General features: G+C 41.9%; 1 long non-coding RNA gene across 1 annotated transcript in view; it reads left to right on the forward strand.

Annotated features, from left to right (window-relative positions):
• The window catches only part of LOC122791293, a 95940-nt gene that overhangs the window by 11304 nt on the left and 68654 nt on the right, over positions 1 to 15982 (forward strand). The gene's annotated exons all lie outside the window — the stretch shown is intronic.

The raw sequence follows: 15982 nt of genomic DNA on the forward strand, positions 1-15982 counted from the left end.
CCCATAAGCTATGGAAGCTGGCCCCTTTTATATCCTAAGCAGGATATAACCCATATAGCTGAAGATATTGCATTACTAATATTTTGAAAAACTGCTGTTACATTAAGTTTTCTTATACAACTGTAGTTTCTCATTTATTTTCATATTAGTCAAGGATAATTACCACATGCTTCCTTATATAATGGACATACTCAAACAGGACAGTTTTTTTTTGATACACCCCAGCCTTCAATTACTTCGGATTCCTTCAACTCGCTGCCTAAGTGATAACATTTTAATACCTTATAGGTACCCATTTTCTAAGCATGTGATGCAGGCACTAAAGGAGGTTAAGAAAGAGTTTCTAGTTGGTGTCAAAACTAGTACCTGGATCCCATCTGTTATGGTGTCTCACACCTCTAGCCACCTATACGCATCCTTGCATTTCAGTGCAATTTATGAAAAATCAATTTTAAAAGGGTAAAAAACGTAAATATCTTTAGAACAGTAAACCCTATTAAAATGTACAAATAGCAATGTTTTCAGAATGAAGTATTCCTTACAGTGATAATAGTCAATGCATTCATACACTTTCCATAAAGACCATACTATATTATTTTGCAGGCAAACCCAGAACTGCATTCTTTGCTAAATGTTCACAAACTAATTGTCATATCTTGGAAACTGTACAACCTACACATATATTGTTAGAATACTTTTGTTAACCAGACATAAGCTATCTCATGTAAGCAAGAACTTTCTCTGTAAGTGCATTTGTATTGACATAATTACAGAAATATGAAAATATATAACTAATTGTATAGTTAGAAATACAGCCATATGCATATATATATATATATATATATATATATATATATATATATATATATATATACACACACACACACATATATATATATATATATATATATATATATATATATATAAAGATATATGGATCTGCTACTTAAAAACGTTTCATCGACGTTCAAAACAGTGGGACGAAAACATTGCAAGCTTACAATCATGAACTCCAGGAATGTTGTATTGCCTCTCTGGGAAAGTAACCACTTGTCCACCACTCATACAAACAAAAGCAAATTACACCCACCGAAGTGGAGGATTTTCCCCTCACCATCCCATGTGGGGGGCTGCACCGCTCCACCCCCTACCTAAATATACCTAAACTTAATATCTCTCAAGATGTGCAAATATCAATGATAGTTCCTTCGACAACATCTGAGGTTTTATTTGATATTATACACTAGTTTGTAAGTCACTTTGCTTTTGAAGTATTAAGTACATATAGAAATATTGCTTATTTTCATTATTTACTAACAAACAACTAGCAATACATCCAGTATAGTGTGATATAAATGGAATTTAACAATGAATGTTTTATACCATAACCTCTCAAAAGAATGTTGGTTTTTCATTCATGAAAATATGTACATAAACATGAAAATATGGATAATATGTAACAGTGATTAATTTTGCTACTGCAGGACATCCTAGATTAAAAATCTTAGCTTCATTGTGTTAATTAATATTTGACCTTTCTAATGCTTACCATTATTGGCAGGTAAGTTAGAAATCTTGGACATTAAAACAGTGAATTCTGAGAATGTAGAGCTACTAATCACTAAACTGATCATTAATCCCAAGAAACATATAAACATTATAGGTATCTATATCCCGCCAGGAGATAATCTTCAGACACTAGAACATATATTATACTGGTTATCAAAAAAACTGCCTCAGGAGACAATAATTATGGGTGACTTTAATATAGATAATCCAAGTGTGACACCAGTGAACGATAAAAAACACAGCTTTATTCCAAAATTCAGACAAAATGTTCCACACAAGCAGGAAAAACCAGACAAAAACTGCAAAAACTGAAAATCATAGAGACTTTAATATAGACTGGACTAATTGTAATTCCCAAACCCCAAAAAACTACATCAATCTGCACGGCTTCATCCACTTCATACAACAACCCACTAGGACTAAGAAACCATCCAACACGCACTCAACCCTTGACTGGATATTAATAAAAAGGCCAACTCTCTCATCTCATTCTGGTAGTCTCCCAGATAGCCTTAGTGACCATCTCCCAACTCATCCACTCAGACAAAATATTACTCCAACAAAATAAATTAATTACCGACAAATAAAGAACTACTCTCACTCATTAGTCAGGTCTGACCATAAGCTAATCACCCTTAACATCCACATCCCACCCCCACCCCCACCCCCCAGTAAAGAAACCACCATAAAAAACTTCTCCAAAGCCAACTTCATGCTACTCAAGTCAGAAGTGACAAACTTCATGACACCCATGCAGACGGGAACTGAAAGTTCAACTGCTGAATCCTACACTAAGGCACTGTACGAGCACATCCACTCGTGCATGAATCGTGCCATCCCAAATAGAACCAAAATGCTCTCATCCAAAAAAAGGAAGCCAATCTGGTGGTCCCCTGCCATAAACAAACTTTACAGCAAAGGAAGAAACATTTGCAGAAAAGAGGAAAATCCCAGGATGCAAAAAACTCCCTTACTAGCCTCAGTAAGAAACTGAGATGCCTCATAAAATCCTCCAAAGCTAGTTATGAAAATAAAATTGCCAAAGATTCCAAAGACAACCACAAAGCATTCTATAACTATGTCAAGAATCTAAATGGCAATGCTCAGATCTGCTCTGAGCTAAAACAGAATGGCAATAAATATACTGATCCAAAGGATATTGCCAATATCCTGGCAGATCGATTCAGTGCCAACTTCACCCCCCTCTCACCCCCTAAATGGCCCATCTTAATACCGGAAGATTGCCAAATTCCAGTAATAACGGCCACACAGGTACAAAACGCACTCTCTGAAGCCAAGAATACAGCATCCATGGGACCAGATGACATCCCGGGCTGTGTACTACATGAACTACAATATGAACTGGCACATCACCTAAGTGTCATGTTTAATCATAGCCTCACCTCAGGTTTCATGCCCACTGAGTGGCGCAGAGCTACAGTTATCCCAATCCACCTTGGATCCCGGAAACTACCGTCCCAACAGTCTGACAAGCCTTATCTGCAAGGCCATGGAGCGTATTATCATGGAACTTAGAAACAAAGACATTGGCAACCTTCAAACACTGGACCCCACCCAGTTTGGGTTTGTGAAGGGCCGATCTTGTCTCCTGAACCTGATTGACTTCTTTGAATCAGTCTCCAGAGCCATGGACAAGGGTAAGGTGGTCCACACAACCTATCTAGACCTTGCCAAGGCCTTTGACACCATCCCCCACTCTGGAATCATAGATAAACTTACTAAGTTGGGTATTAATCCCTATGTCACCCAATGGGTTGCTAAATGGCTTACTGATAGAACCCACACTGTAAAAGTAGCCAACTCCAAATCCAGCTCCAGACAAGTGACAAGTGGAGTACCTCGGGGTTCAGTCCTGGGGCCGCTCTTGTTTGGCATCTACTTCTCTGAGGTACAGGTCAACACTAAGGGACTCTGGCTAACAAAGCTTGCAGATGACTGCAAACTGGGAGCCATTATTGAATCCCCAAATGATGTGGATACTCTACAAAAGGGCCTTACAGAAACAGATGCTTGGTGCCAGAGCCATGGGCTCAAGCTCAATGCCAAGAAATGTATTGTTATCCCCTTTGGGAAAAAACATGTATCCATGAATTACCATATAGGTGGCAGTACACTAAACACAGAAAGTGTGATAAGAGACTTAGGGACACAGGTGGACAGTGGTCTCACCTTCGATAACCACATCGCCACAACAGTCAGGAAATCCTTCTATGTGGCACACCTCATCACGAAGGGCTTTTCATCCAGAAAAAGGAGGTCATTGTCCCACTGTACTCATCCCTCATTAGACCCATTATAGAATACAATGCCCCATTTGGTATGTACCTCTCAAGACATCTGCAACAACTGGAAAGGCCTCAGAAATACCTCACTAAAAGAATCACAGGCCTAAAGCAGATGCCCTACGCTGACCACCTTGAAAAAACTCCAGCTATACTCTGTCGCATATCGTCTACTCAGAGGCGATCTCTGCTTAACATACAAGGCCATGTCAAACCCAGAGCTGTTGGACATGCTACACTTAAAGAAATACCAATCCCTCAGAGCTACACGCTCCAGGGATCTAAACCTTGTCATCACAATAAACAAAACATGCTGGAGGGATAGGTTCCTGACCCAGAGACTCCCCAGACTCTGGAATAGATTGCCCATACATGTCAAGCAGAGTGCCTCTTTGGACCTCTTCAAGAGGAACCTTGACGATTGGATGGGAGAAAGGAAATTCACCCCAGGGATCACGTCAGTCGCCCTGCTAGACAGGGGTCCAGGAAAGTAAATAATGTGGGAAGAAATAGCCAGGGAATTGTTATGGCTAGGCTTGTATAGGCCCTAGGGCTGATAGCCTAGTACCAACCTATGAACCTATGAACCTATGAACTCAGCCTGGTGAGAGGGATGTCAGTGTGTCTTATGACGGAGTCTCCAATGAATGTTGTATTGTGTGGTAGCTTGCCTTATGGGCTTAGTGTTGATGTGGGTGTTGTTTTGAAAGAGCGCATTTTGGGCTGCTGAGGGTATTTGTTATGTGTACTTCATCTAGGAGGTTTTTGTGGTTTAGGAAGGTTACATGTAAGTGCCTCAACATATGTGGGTCTATATGTCTGTCATTATGTAAATACACTTCTCACATGCCATATCAGTTTGTTTGAGAATTCACTGGTTGTCAGTAAACATGAGGCAATTTCTACATTGCCTCAAGATGCCCATATACACCAAGCTGGTAACAGAGACAGTAGGAAAGTTCATATCCATGGCAACAGACCCTTTTTTATTGATTAGACAGTTGGAGTGAGAATATCAATCACTGTCAGGAGTATCTGGTTTGCAACTATATGGACGTGCTTGTCACTGCAAACTAGTTGTCCTGTGTGCAATTAAGTATCAGAGAAATTTAAATTGTGCTTTTACAGGAAAAAGTCACTCAAGGTGTCTGAGTCTGTACAGAGTACGGAGGCTCCGCGATAGGATATATGAGTATATTTATGCCATAAACCACAAGAAGGCAGACAATGCCCTAGCCAAACATGTTGCTTTGTATAATAATCATTATTTTAAATTCTTGGTGATTGATTCTATATCTAGGAATCCTAGAGGAGGTCCACACGCTTTTAGATTACTTGAATTAGAATTGAAATGGCAAATTATGTTAAACGCTTGTAATGCACTTGGTTTAAATGATGCAATTTCTATCAGCAGTTTGCTGAGACTTAGGAGTTTAAGCAGATAACAGAATACTGCGCATTTGATGAGTATAAATGTTTTTTGATTGATGTATTATTATTATTATTTTTCATTTTTATTTTACTTTAACATAGTAGGGTTAAGTAACTTTAAGATATAATGGTATTTTAATTGATTAATTGTTTTTTTCATTTTGGCGCCTTTTTTGGCATTTTATTATTTAAATGAGCTGGTTTGTGTGTTTTTTGTATTCTGATGAAGGCTGTTGTATCAGCCGAAAAGCGCTTCAAATTAATTGGACTATTAAAGAGAGTTGGTTGCCAGTTTGTTCAGGCTTTTTTTGTTTTTATCTAGTTTGTGTTTCATTTTGAGTTTTACTAGTCTGTACAGAGCACTGCCAAACACTTGTGGGGAAATTAGTACATAGAGCCTGAAAATTTAAGAATGAAGTATTTAGGCAGATATTCTGAATTTTGAAACAAATCAAGCAGTACTTACTGAAAACAAAGAATTATCTTGTCAAGGATGATGAAAATTGGGGAGTCGCATGCATGGCTACTGTCTGGCTACTACTAATGCTGGTTTCAACACAGCTTCACTCTGTTGGGATACAATGCTCCTTTGCTTCTACTCTCACCAGAAACAAAATGTTAGCACCAATCCCAAGAAGAGAAGCAGCCCACAGCCTGTTTGGTGCTCCACAGTCTTGTCCTAGATCAGGCAAGGGTCTGTAGGTTTGTAGCCTTTTTCTGGTAGATGCCTTGAATAGAAACCAAACCAATCAGGAACATTAAGCACAGAGAATCATTCTCCAACCAGAGACAGTCATAAATCAATGCACTCTGCTCCTTCTCTCACCAGGATCAGAATATAAGCACAGATTCCAAGCTGTCACCTGTAAAGCAGTTATTAGGCTTTCTGGTGATCAGCAGTGTCCAGGAAACAATATCCATGTACTCATTCTCTCACCAGGAGAAAACAGAAACACTAATCCCAAGATGATGACTGAGAGGCAGAATGTGGGCTCTCCAATAACTGGTGGGCTTGCAATAGATGTTTAAAGGTAAGATGAAAAAATGTTTTATCCTAAACACTGAAGTGTGCACTAAGCAGTTAGATATGGAAGTGGGCAACTTAAAATGTAGCTGTCTAAGTGGAGAGCCACTATTTTTAAAAGAGCAAGATAGATTGAAAGGGGATGGACACTTTGGTACTCTGGTACTATGGAATACAGTGGAATGGCTAATAAATTTAAATAGTTGAATGTGAGCGATTTCACAAAATGATAATTTTGTGCTTACTCACACCAGTGAAAGGAGAGAGGGGATGAGATATATGGTCAAATCAACATAAGGGGCAGGCAACTAGTAAGACAGTGGTGTTTAAGAACACAAAAGTAACAGGGTTGGAGGGTAGGAAAAATTCTGTCTGACTCACAAGAGACATAGTTGTGGTCTCTTTTCTCTTTTCAAGTTTTAGTATGCAATTAAAAGCAGAATACAATTAAAACACAGTTTAAAGAAAACAAATCACAGTATACAAAGTAAAAGAAAGCAATAAAGTAATAGAAAATGCAAGAAATCAAAAGCAAACTAACTTTTCTCTCTCAGCAAGCTGTTCCAGAGTCTGGGTGAGCTTTTTCAGCAAAGCTTTGAAATGTTTTATTTTACCACTTAAATAGAAGGCTTAGTTCCTAGCTCCACCCCCTCACTTCACAGATGATTAACCTCAAGTGACCTGTTTTAACTTTTGTGTGACTTCTTAACTGACCTGTTTTAATTTCCGCCTGACTCACAAGAGACAAAACTGTGGTCTCTTTTCAAGTTTTAATATGCAATTAAAAGCAGAATACAAATAAAACGTAGTGTAAAGTAAACAAATCACAGTATACAAAATAAAAAAGGCAATAAAGTAATACAAAATACAAGAAATCTGTCACTACTATTGATGAGCTTCAAAAACTAACTCAACAATCCTTCCTAGCAGTAGAGACTTAACAAACTCCCAACTAATTCTGAACCCCCCCCAAAAAAACAAATGTATGTTATTTAAACCTACTAAGTCAAGTGTAGCCACAAACTCATTTAACATTATTTCATTAGATAATGCAAGCATTTCCCCCTCTCCTCACACCAAGATGTTAGGAATAAAAAAATGACTGCAATGTGAGATTTGATGCCCACATATCCCAAACAATAAAAAATTACATAAAAAAACTTGAAATATTATATAAGAACAAACACTACTTTACAAATGTCACTAAAGCTACTATTGCCCAATTTTATTTGATATTTACCATATTATATGCATCCCCCATACTCGCAAACCTAAGAAAATCTGAAGTAGTAAAACCTGAAATGTGTTACAATAAAATCGCCAGATACACCCCAATTCCCTATCAAGATCTCACCACTGTATCCCACTTAAAAAACTCAGTTGGCTGGAACTCCCTCAACTTCTGCTCTATAATCAGTTAACCATGGCCCACAAGATATTCTATCAAGGCGAGAAAATACTTGCTCAACTAAATATGCTGCTACGACACTATAGTACCAGAACTTTATGCCCCACCAACAAACCATTCATTTAAAATCAATACAGCCAAAAGCTTTGCTGGAGAATCCCTGTTCTCTAATTACACAGGCAAAGTCTTGAATTTACTATCATATGAAATTTTATCTACCTCAGTCTTGCCTCACTTTAAAAAAAAATGCTATAAACTCACTAGGGTTACCAACTGTCCCTCTTTGCGAAGGACAGTCCCACTTCGGGCAGTTGTATCCTGCGAAAAAAACTAACAAATGCCAAATGTTCTGAGATTTTAAGACAGAATATATTTCTCAAGTTTTCATTAATAGTTGCATAATACTGTTAATGTTAAGTTGTCAATCTCGCCTTCATTCTTGCTGGATGGGTTCGGAGCCGATCCTTGGCTCCGACTCGGCCAATATTAAAGCTCGAGAGCTAATTCCACTGGCTCGAGGCTCCCCTATATCCCACAATGCTAGGCAGTAACTACTCAGATCTCGTTTGCCGCTATAGCTGACGAGGTGCTTTTCTACCGGCTCAGGCAGGTGAGTTAGAGTTTTACCTTATTAGGTACTTCTTAAACCCCCTTTTTTGTTTTCATACCATAACCTTTTAGTTTAATTAAGTATTTAGATAAATCGACCCATTTTTCGAGTCTATTTTCCCTTTCTTCCCTTATCTTGTAGGCCTTCGGCCCCTACCCTTCCCCCAGTCCATTAGTGACTAAATTAGTTGTCCTTTTTTCTGTTAAGGGCTTGTGTGTGTGCGTGTGTTTGTGGCTTGTTTTAGCCTTAATAATTTAATCATTTTTTCAGTAAAGGGTGTGTCTGTAGTGTGTTTGTGTTGTGTCAGGCACTCCTTTTTACTATGTCAAAAGACAAGGTCTCAGGCTTCAAGAAGTGTGACTCGTGCTGTCAGAAAATGTCTCTGACAGACGGTCACACTTCTTGTATGTATTGCCTGGGGCCTTTGCACCTGCAGGACTCTTGTGCTGTTTGTCATGGGTTTAGCCCTAGAGTCCTGCAGGAACACAAGAATAAACTAATCTTGTTGGGCTTATTAAAGCCTGAAGGCCCCCCGACTCAGTCTGTGTCGGGGAAGCCTTCCAAAACTTCCAAACAGTTGGCTCCGGTTCCAGAGTCGACTGCTGGAAAGACTAAGTCGGCTTCGACATCGGCTCCGGCTGGAGCCAACGTTTCCAAGCCTCATACTGTTACCTCGGCTCCGGCTGGAGCCGAGGCTGATAAAACTCCGTTGGCTCCGATACTTTTATCGGAGCCACAGTCTAGGAAGAGGTCCAGATCCCCCTCTATCGGCTCTGTGCATTCGGCGCCAGGATCCCCTCTTCTTTCTGAACGGAGCCATAAAACTCATTCCTCACGGTCTTCCAGGTTATCTGACCATGATTTGCAAAGGGTAGTGAGTAGACTTCTCAAGTCCGAGGCACTGGCCCAAATGCTGCATAGCCCGACTCACCAGTCAGTGGCTATTTCCGTTCCCCAGTACATTCCTCCTCCGATTCCTTTGAGTTCGGAGCCAGGGCTTGTCGGAGCCATGACTGTCGGTGGGTCAGATCGATACCTTCCCTTTCGGCTCCGTCATCTGCTCCAATCTCCTCCTTGGCGGGATCTCGGCACCGGGCTTCCCTCGACTCCGAGGGGGAGAGTGGCATCGGACCCTTGTCCGACCCTGCTCTCCCTCTCGGGGCTTCGGCATTGGTGAGTTCGGCTCCAACATCGGCTTCGGAGCCATCCCTGTCAGTGCCGGGGGAGGTCCTTGTCTCTTCGGAGCGGGGGCCTCTGGCCTTGCCTGACAGGGGTGCCTTCGAGGTCATGCGGAGCATGCTAGAACCAGGTTCTGCCCCACAGTCGGCTCCTTCAGCCCCTCCATCTACAGTGCCTGCGGTGATTTCTACTCACCCCCTTGTCTTAGACCGCAGTGAGCCAACTCCTCAAGTTTCCCCATTGGGAATTTCTTCCTCTTCCGAGGCCTCTCCTGACCCAGCAGGAGATCCCCCAAGGAAGAGGCAGTGCAAGAGGAAGCACATTGACTCCCCTGAGTCTATCACCTCTGACACTGACTTAGAGGAATCCGAAGGTTCCCCTCGATCCCCCTCTGAGGATGTCTCCTTTGCTGACATCCTTGAGATCCTGAAACAGAGGGGGAACTGGCCAGCCCTTAACCCTTCGGAGGATGAGTCAGTGTATCTTGAGGCATTTGGCTCTCGCCCTTCTACCTCCTGGGTGTCCCCTCCCTTTGACCCCCTTATGGAAGTGGTGGCAAGAAAGGCTTGGACGGCTCCTGACTCAGTGGAACCCACCACGAGGAGACCATCTAAATTTATTACTGCCCCTAGAGACAAAGATTTTTTATCCAAAGGTGTCCCTGTTGATGCCATGGTGGTGGCTGCGGCCACTAGGAAGGAGTTAGCTGATCCTTCGGTTCCTGTTCATCCTCCTAATAAGGAATCTAGGACCATGGACAGGTACGGCAAGCGGATGTTCTCATCAGCGACCTTTTCAATGCGGTCGCTGAACTACTTATGCCACTTCACTCGTCTCCAGAGAGATTTACTCAAGGATATGGGTGAACTGATAAAGGATCCTACAGCTGAGGGGTTCAAAGACACAATGAACTCCCAGTTGGCAACCCTGAATTCCATCGTTAACTCCTCCATGCGTCTGGTCTCATATGCAGCAGATGGGGCGAGTAGAGCCGCAGGCACAGGTGTTGCCTTACGACGTCACGCCTGGATGTGGCTATGCAACTTTGCGGTCCCTTTCAAGGTGTCCTTCACCAATTCTCCCTTTGATGGATCATCCTTGTTTGATCCACAGGTGAAGGATACATTGACCAGGTGCAAGGTAGAAGGTAAGACTCTCTCTGCTGTAGGAGTCCATTTTTCTACCCTTTCTAGACCCTATCCCAAAGGTCAGAGGGGAGGAAAGATGTGGTTCCGCAAACAATCCCAGGGAGTCTCATCTGACGCACAAGGCCAATTCCCCTCTAGAGGCAGAGGGGGGAATAATAATAGATGCTGCCCTAGAGGCAGAGGAGGTCCACAAAACCAGGGTAGCAGAGAAATGTTCTCTGACAAACCCTTTCAGCATCCCTGAGGGGCTGCCTGGCTGTTCTCCTTTGGAGGCAGTCGGGGGAAGGTTATCCCTGTACCCAAAAGCCTGGCTTTCCCTTACTCAATACAAATGGGTACAGTCGATCATATCCGAGGGTTACAAAATTCCCTTTATTCACTTCCCAACCCAACCCAAAAGATCCCTTCCAGATGTTCCACCTGGTCTAAGGGAACAAGCAGCATTAGAAATTTCAAAGCTGCTATCAAAAACAGCTATCCAATCAGTCCCGGCAGACCAGCAAGGATCCGGAATCTACTCCAAATTCTTTTTGGTACCAAAGAAAACAGGGGACTGGAGACCCATACTGGATCTCAGCTACTTAAACAAGTATGTCAGGAAAACAAAATTCCGGATGGTCATGCTACAGTCCATTCTACCCTTCTTGGGTCAGGACAATTGGATGTGCTCGATAGATCTTCAGGATGCGTACTACCACATCAAAATGAACAGACGCTCCAGGAGATATCTAGCCTTCAGGCTGGGAGCCAGTCAATACCAGTTCAGGGCCCTGCACTTTGGTCTCACTACAGCCCCCCGTGTGTTCACCAAATGCATGGCAGTGGTCGCGGCTCACTTGAGATGTCAAGGACTCCAGGTGTTTCCATATTTGGACGACTGGCTCCTTACCGCCACCACCAGACATCAGCTTCTTCTATCCAGGGACTTCACCATCCAATCTTGCCAAGCTCTAGGCATTTTGATAAATTTCGAAAAATCTGCCTTGTCGCCTTGTCAATCTATTACCTTTATAGGCGCCACCTTAGACACACTCAATCTTTCAGCCAGACTCACAGAGCAGAGAGTGTCAGACATTCGGAACCAAGTTTCCCTTCTCTTACAATGCAACAAAGTCAAAGCCAGACTAGTTTAGAAGGTATTAGGACTCATGGCAGCAGCTATTCCCCTTCTTCCCTTAGCTCGCTTTCACATGAGGATCCTCCAATGGATGCTGTTTACTCAATGGTCCTTTCAACAGCTCCTGATGTCCCATACCATATTGATAACTCAATCATGCAAGAATCAACTGTCTTGGTGGATCACATCACATCAACTTCTCCGAGGAAGACCATTCACTCTTCCCCTCCCAGTCGCCACATTGACAACAGATGCCTCCCTGATCGGGTGGGGGGGGCATTATCAGGGAAGGACAGTCCAAGGCACGTGGCAACCTTTCAAGTGCCACTTGCACATAAACGTCTTAGAAATGAGAGCAGTGCTTTTAGCGTTGCAAGCCCTTCACGACTCTCTTCCCACTGGGACTATTGCAATTCAAATGGACAACATGTCCATAGTGTGGTACATCAACAAACAAGGCGGAACCAGATCATACCCTTTATGTCGAGAGGCACTCAGACTTTGGCAATGGGCAATCTCTTCTCAGCGTTTTCTGATAGCAACGCACATTCCTGGGAAATCCAATGTTATTGCAGACAAATTGAGCAGGGCAATTCTCATCCCCCACGAGTGGTCTCTAAAGAAATCAGTTCTAGAAGAAGTATTCCTAAAATGGGGCCAGCCTTGCTGCAATCTTTTTGCTACTCCCCAAAACAGCAAGTGTCACGACTTCTTCACTCTCTTCCCGTTACCAGGCCATCCCACCAGAGACGCTCTAGTCCACGATTGGCCCCGGGGACTTCTATATGCCTTTCCCCCCTTTCCACTGATATCTCAACTAATTCAGAAAGCCATCGCCTTGAGAGTGACAATGATCCTCATTGCCCTTTACTGGCCTCGACAGATATGGTTCCCCTTTCTTCATCGTTACCTTTTGGAGCAGCCTTGGCATCTGGACCCAGTACCAGATCTGATAACCCACCAATCGGGTCAGCTGAACCAATCTCTGCCCTCTCTAAACCTCACAGCGTGGTTTCTCCGATTCCAACCTTAGCCAGGCTTCCCTCAGTATCTCGCTCGGTCCGAGATATCTTGATAGCCTCTCATAAATCTTCTACCTGGAAGATTTATAGTAGCAAATGGAAACGCTTCTCCTTTTGGGCAACGTCAAAAAACATAGATCCCTTTACAGCACCTATCCAGTCTATTCTAGATTTTCTAGCAGAACTCTTTCATTTAGGATCATCTGCATCTACCATTAGAGTTCAATTGGCTGCCATATCTAATTTTCATGTTGGTGTCTCGGAGTCTAGCATCATGGCTCACAAACTCTGTAAAGCCTTTTTAAGGGGCGTATTTCTTCTCAAACCTCCAATCAAAGATCCCCCGTCTCAATGGGATTTGAACTTGGTTCTGGCATCTTTAATTCTCCCCCCCCCCCTTCGAACCGGTGGCTTCATGTTCTCTGAAGTTGCTTTCTTGGAAGACACTTTTTCTGGTAGCTATAACTTCAGCGAGAAGGGTATCTGAACTCCATGCTCTGTGCAGTCGTCCTCCTTACTTAGTGTTTCACAAAGACAGGGTATCCCTCCGTACTAATCCATCCTTTTTGCCTAAAGTTTCCTCTCAAGTAAACCTAAACCAAATTATTGATCTCCCCGTCTTTTTCCCTAACTATTCAAACAAGTCGGAACAAAAGCTAAATTTTTTGGATGTTCATCGCCAACTTAGATATTACTTAGACAGGACTAAACAATTCAGGAAATCTAATCAATTGTTTCTGTCATATGTGGAAGGGAAATTGGGCCTTCCAGTTACTAAAGTATCCCTCTCTAGATGGCTCACCTCTACAATTAGCTTCATCTATGAGATCAGACATCAAAAACTACCCTCAAGACCTAGAGCTCATTCAACTAGGGCATTAGCTACATCCGTAGCTTTTCAGGATAGGCTGCCAATAGATTCCATTTGTGCAGCAGCCACCTGGGCTTCTCCTCATACATTCATTTCACATTACAAATTGGACATGGTTTCCAGAAGCCGTGCCAATTTTGGTTCCACTGTTCTCAAGAGTCTGTTCCGATAGGTGACCCGGGATAAGGTGCTAGGGACACGGTCCCATCCAGCAAGAATGAAGGCGAGATTGACAACTTAACATTAAGAAGTTATGTACCTACCATAACGTTCCATGTTAGTTGTCTTCTTCTCGCCTTCTTTCTTGCGTCCCACCCTCCTTCCCCCAAGCCTGGACAGACCGACAGGAATTCAGTTTGTGTTCTTCCTCTGGAAGTTGTCATTCCCACACATTCTTCCACCTCTTTTATCCTTACTGAGGTCTGCAATACTTTTTATGCAGATTGTTTTGAGGTGGGTTTCCCTACTCCATTCTATGGAGACTAGGATTGCTTGGTATAGCTATCAAACGAGATCTAAGTAGTTACCGCCTAGCATTGTGGGATATAGGGGAGCCTCAAGCCGGTGGAATTAGCTCTCGAGCTTTAATATTGGCCTAGTCGGAGCCGAGGATCGGCTCCGAACCCATCCAGCAAGAAAGAAGGCGAGAAGAAGACAACTAACATGGAACGTTATGGTAGGTACATAACTTCTTATTTTTGTATCTGGAACACATAAATATTATATAGAACAGCATAAGTAACACAAATGTTGCAAAAATAAGCTTTTATGTTGACAAAAATGTGAGGTTCTGTCCTTAGCATTGGCAGTGGGTATGTTTTGCCCTGGAAAATTTCACATTCCTACAAAAAACTCACTTACATAACAAGTGGTGCTGCACTTGCTCTACACTTGACTAAACCTTCTCTTTTTGAAGATTTTAATTACCTCTTCTGCACTCTTACTAACAACACGGAATTGGTTGTGTTATCTTAGATGACAAACTCTGACATTAATAACAATTGTGTAAATGGTTGTATGTATGCATATAATCTGGTGCCAAAATGCTATCCTTACATGATAACCCATTCTCTTAACTAACATATGTCTACCTGATTGCTGACTCCTCAAACTAGAAACTATGACTGTCTAATTCATATAATTCCTCTTTTATAGTTTAAATGTTATATTGTGAAATTGATTATTGTTATACAAACAATATGTTTATCTCATTATTTTAAATGTTATATTGTATTACTGTTTGTTACAAGTGGAGCTTTCTTCCTCAAGCCTCCACTGAAAAAGGATATGTGTCCAGTCAGACTTTCCCAGTAACCAAATGTAAAATAAATAAAAATAAAATAAAAGTCACTTAGTTAAAGAAACCATATCCAAAAAAGTTCTGCATGCCATAAGGAACTATAAATCTTACCTGGAATTATACAAAAAATGGTGCTGTGGGCTTGAATGAGTTAAGGCCCAGATGCCTCTAGTTCTACAGTATTTGTGTGAGTTACCATCCTATCACTTCTCTTATTCTTCTGTCAAGATTTGTCTATTTGTCATTTTTCCATGCCTGCCCATTGACCCCCTTTCTACCCTGCTTCAAGTGAAATATAAGAAAAGGGTTTTACATACCAAGATGTCTTCCTGTTGGGATCTTAATTTTGTACTGGAGATATGTACACTTATGCCTTTTGAAACTGCTCAAAAGGCAGATTTGAACTTCTTATTTTGGAAAACAATGTTACTCATTGCTCTTCAACAAGAAGAGTATTTGAATTATATGCTGTTATGGTGATTAAGCCTAATCTCATCTCTCACAAAGATAGGGTAACTGTAAGAGGAAACCCCTCCAGTATGCCTAAAGTGGTTTCAGGGTTTACATTAAGCATCTCCCTGTTTTCTTTCCAGAACATAGAAAGGAGAACTAATTTGTCAAACTCTTGATGACTACAGGCAACTCCGATGTTAAACTGACAGAACAAACACTTTCAGGAATTCTAGTCAACCGTTTATTTCATATGAAGATAAGATAGCTGAGTCATCATAGCTGTATGTGTACAAACATACACACACACACACACACACACACACATACACACACACACACACACACACACACACACACACACACACACACACACACACACACACACACACACACACACACACTCCTTGGTGGGTCTTCTAGCTCCAAGGCTGGTAAATGAACCCTGGTCACCACTGAAACAGACAGCAATAAATCCTGTGCACCAGACTACTAGCTGAAGAATTTTAAGCAATTGTAGTATAAAAATACAACCAAGCATTTTCTCATT

Source organism: Protopterus annectens, chromosome 17.part0 (genome assembly GCF_019279795.1).
Source record: "Protopterus annectens isolate FY-2018-M chromosome 17.part0, PAN1.0, whole genome shotgun sequence".
Taxonomy (NCBI): domain Eukaryota; kingdom Metazoa; phylum Chordata; order Ceratodontiformes; family Protopteridae; genus Protopterus; species Protopterus annectens.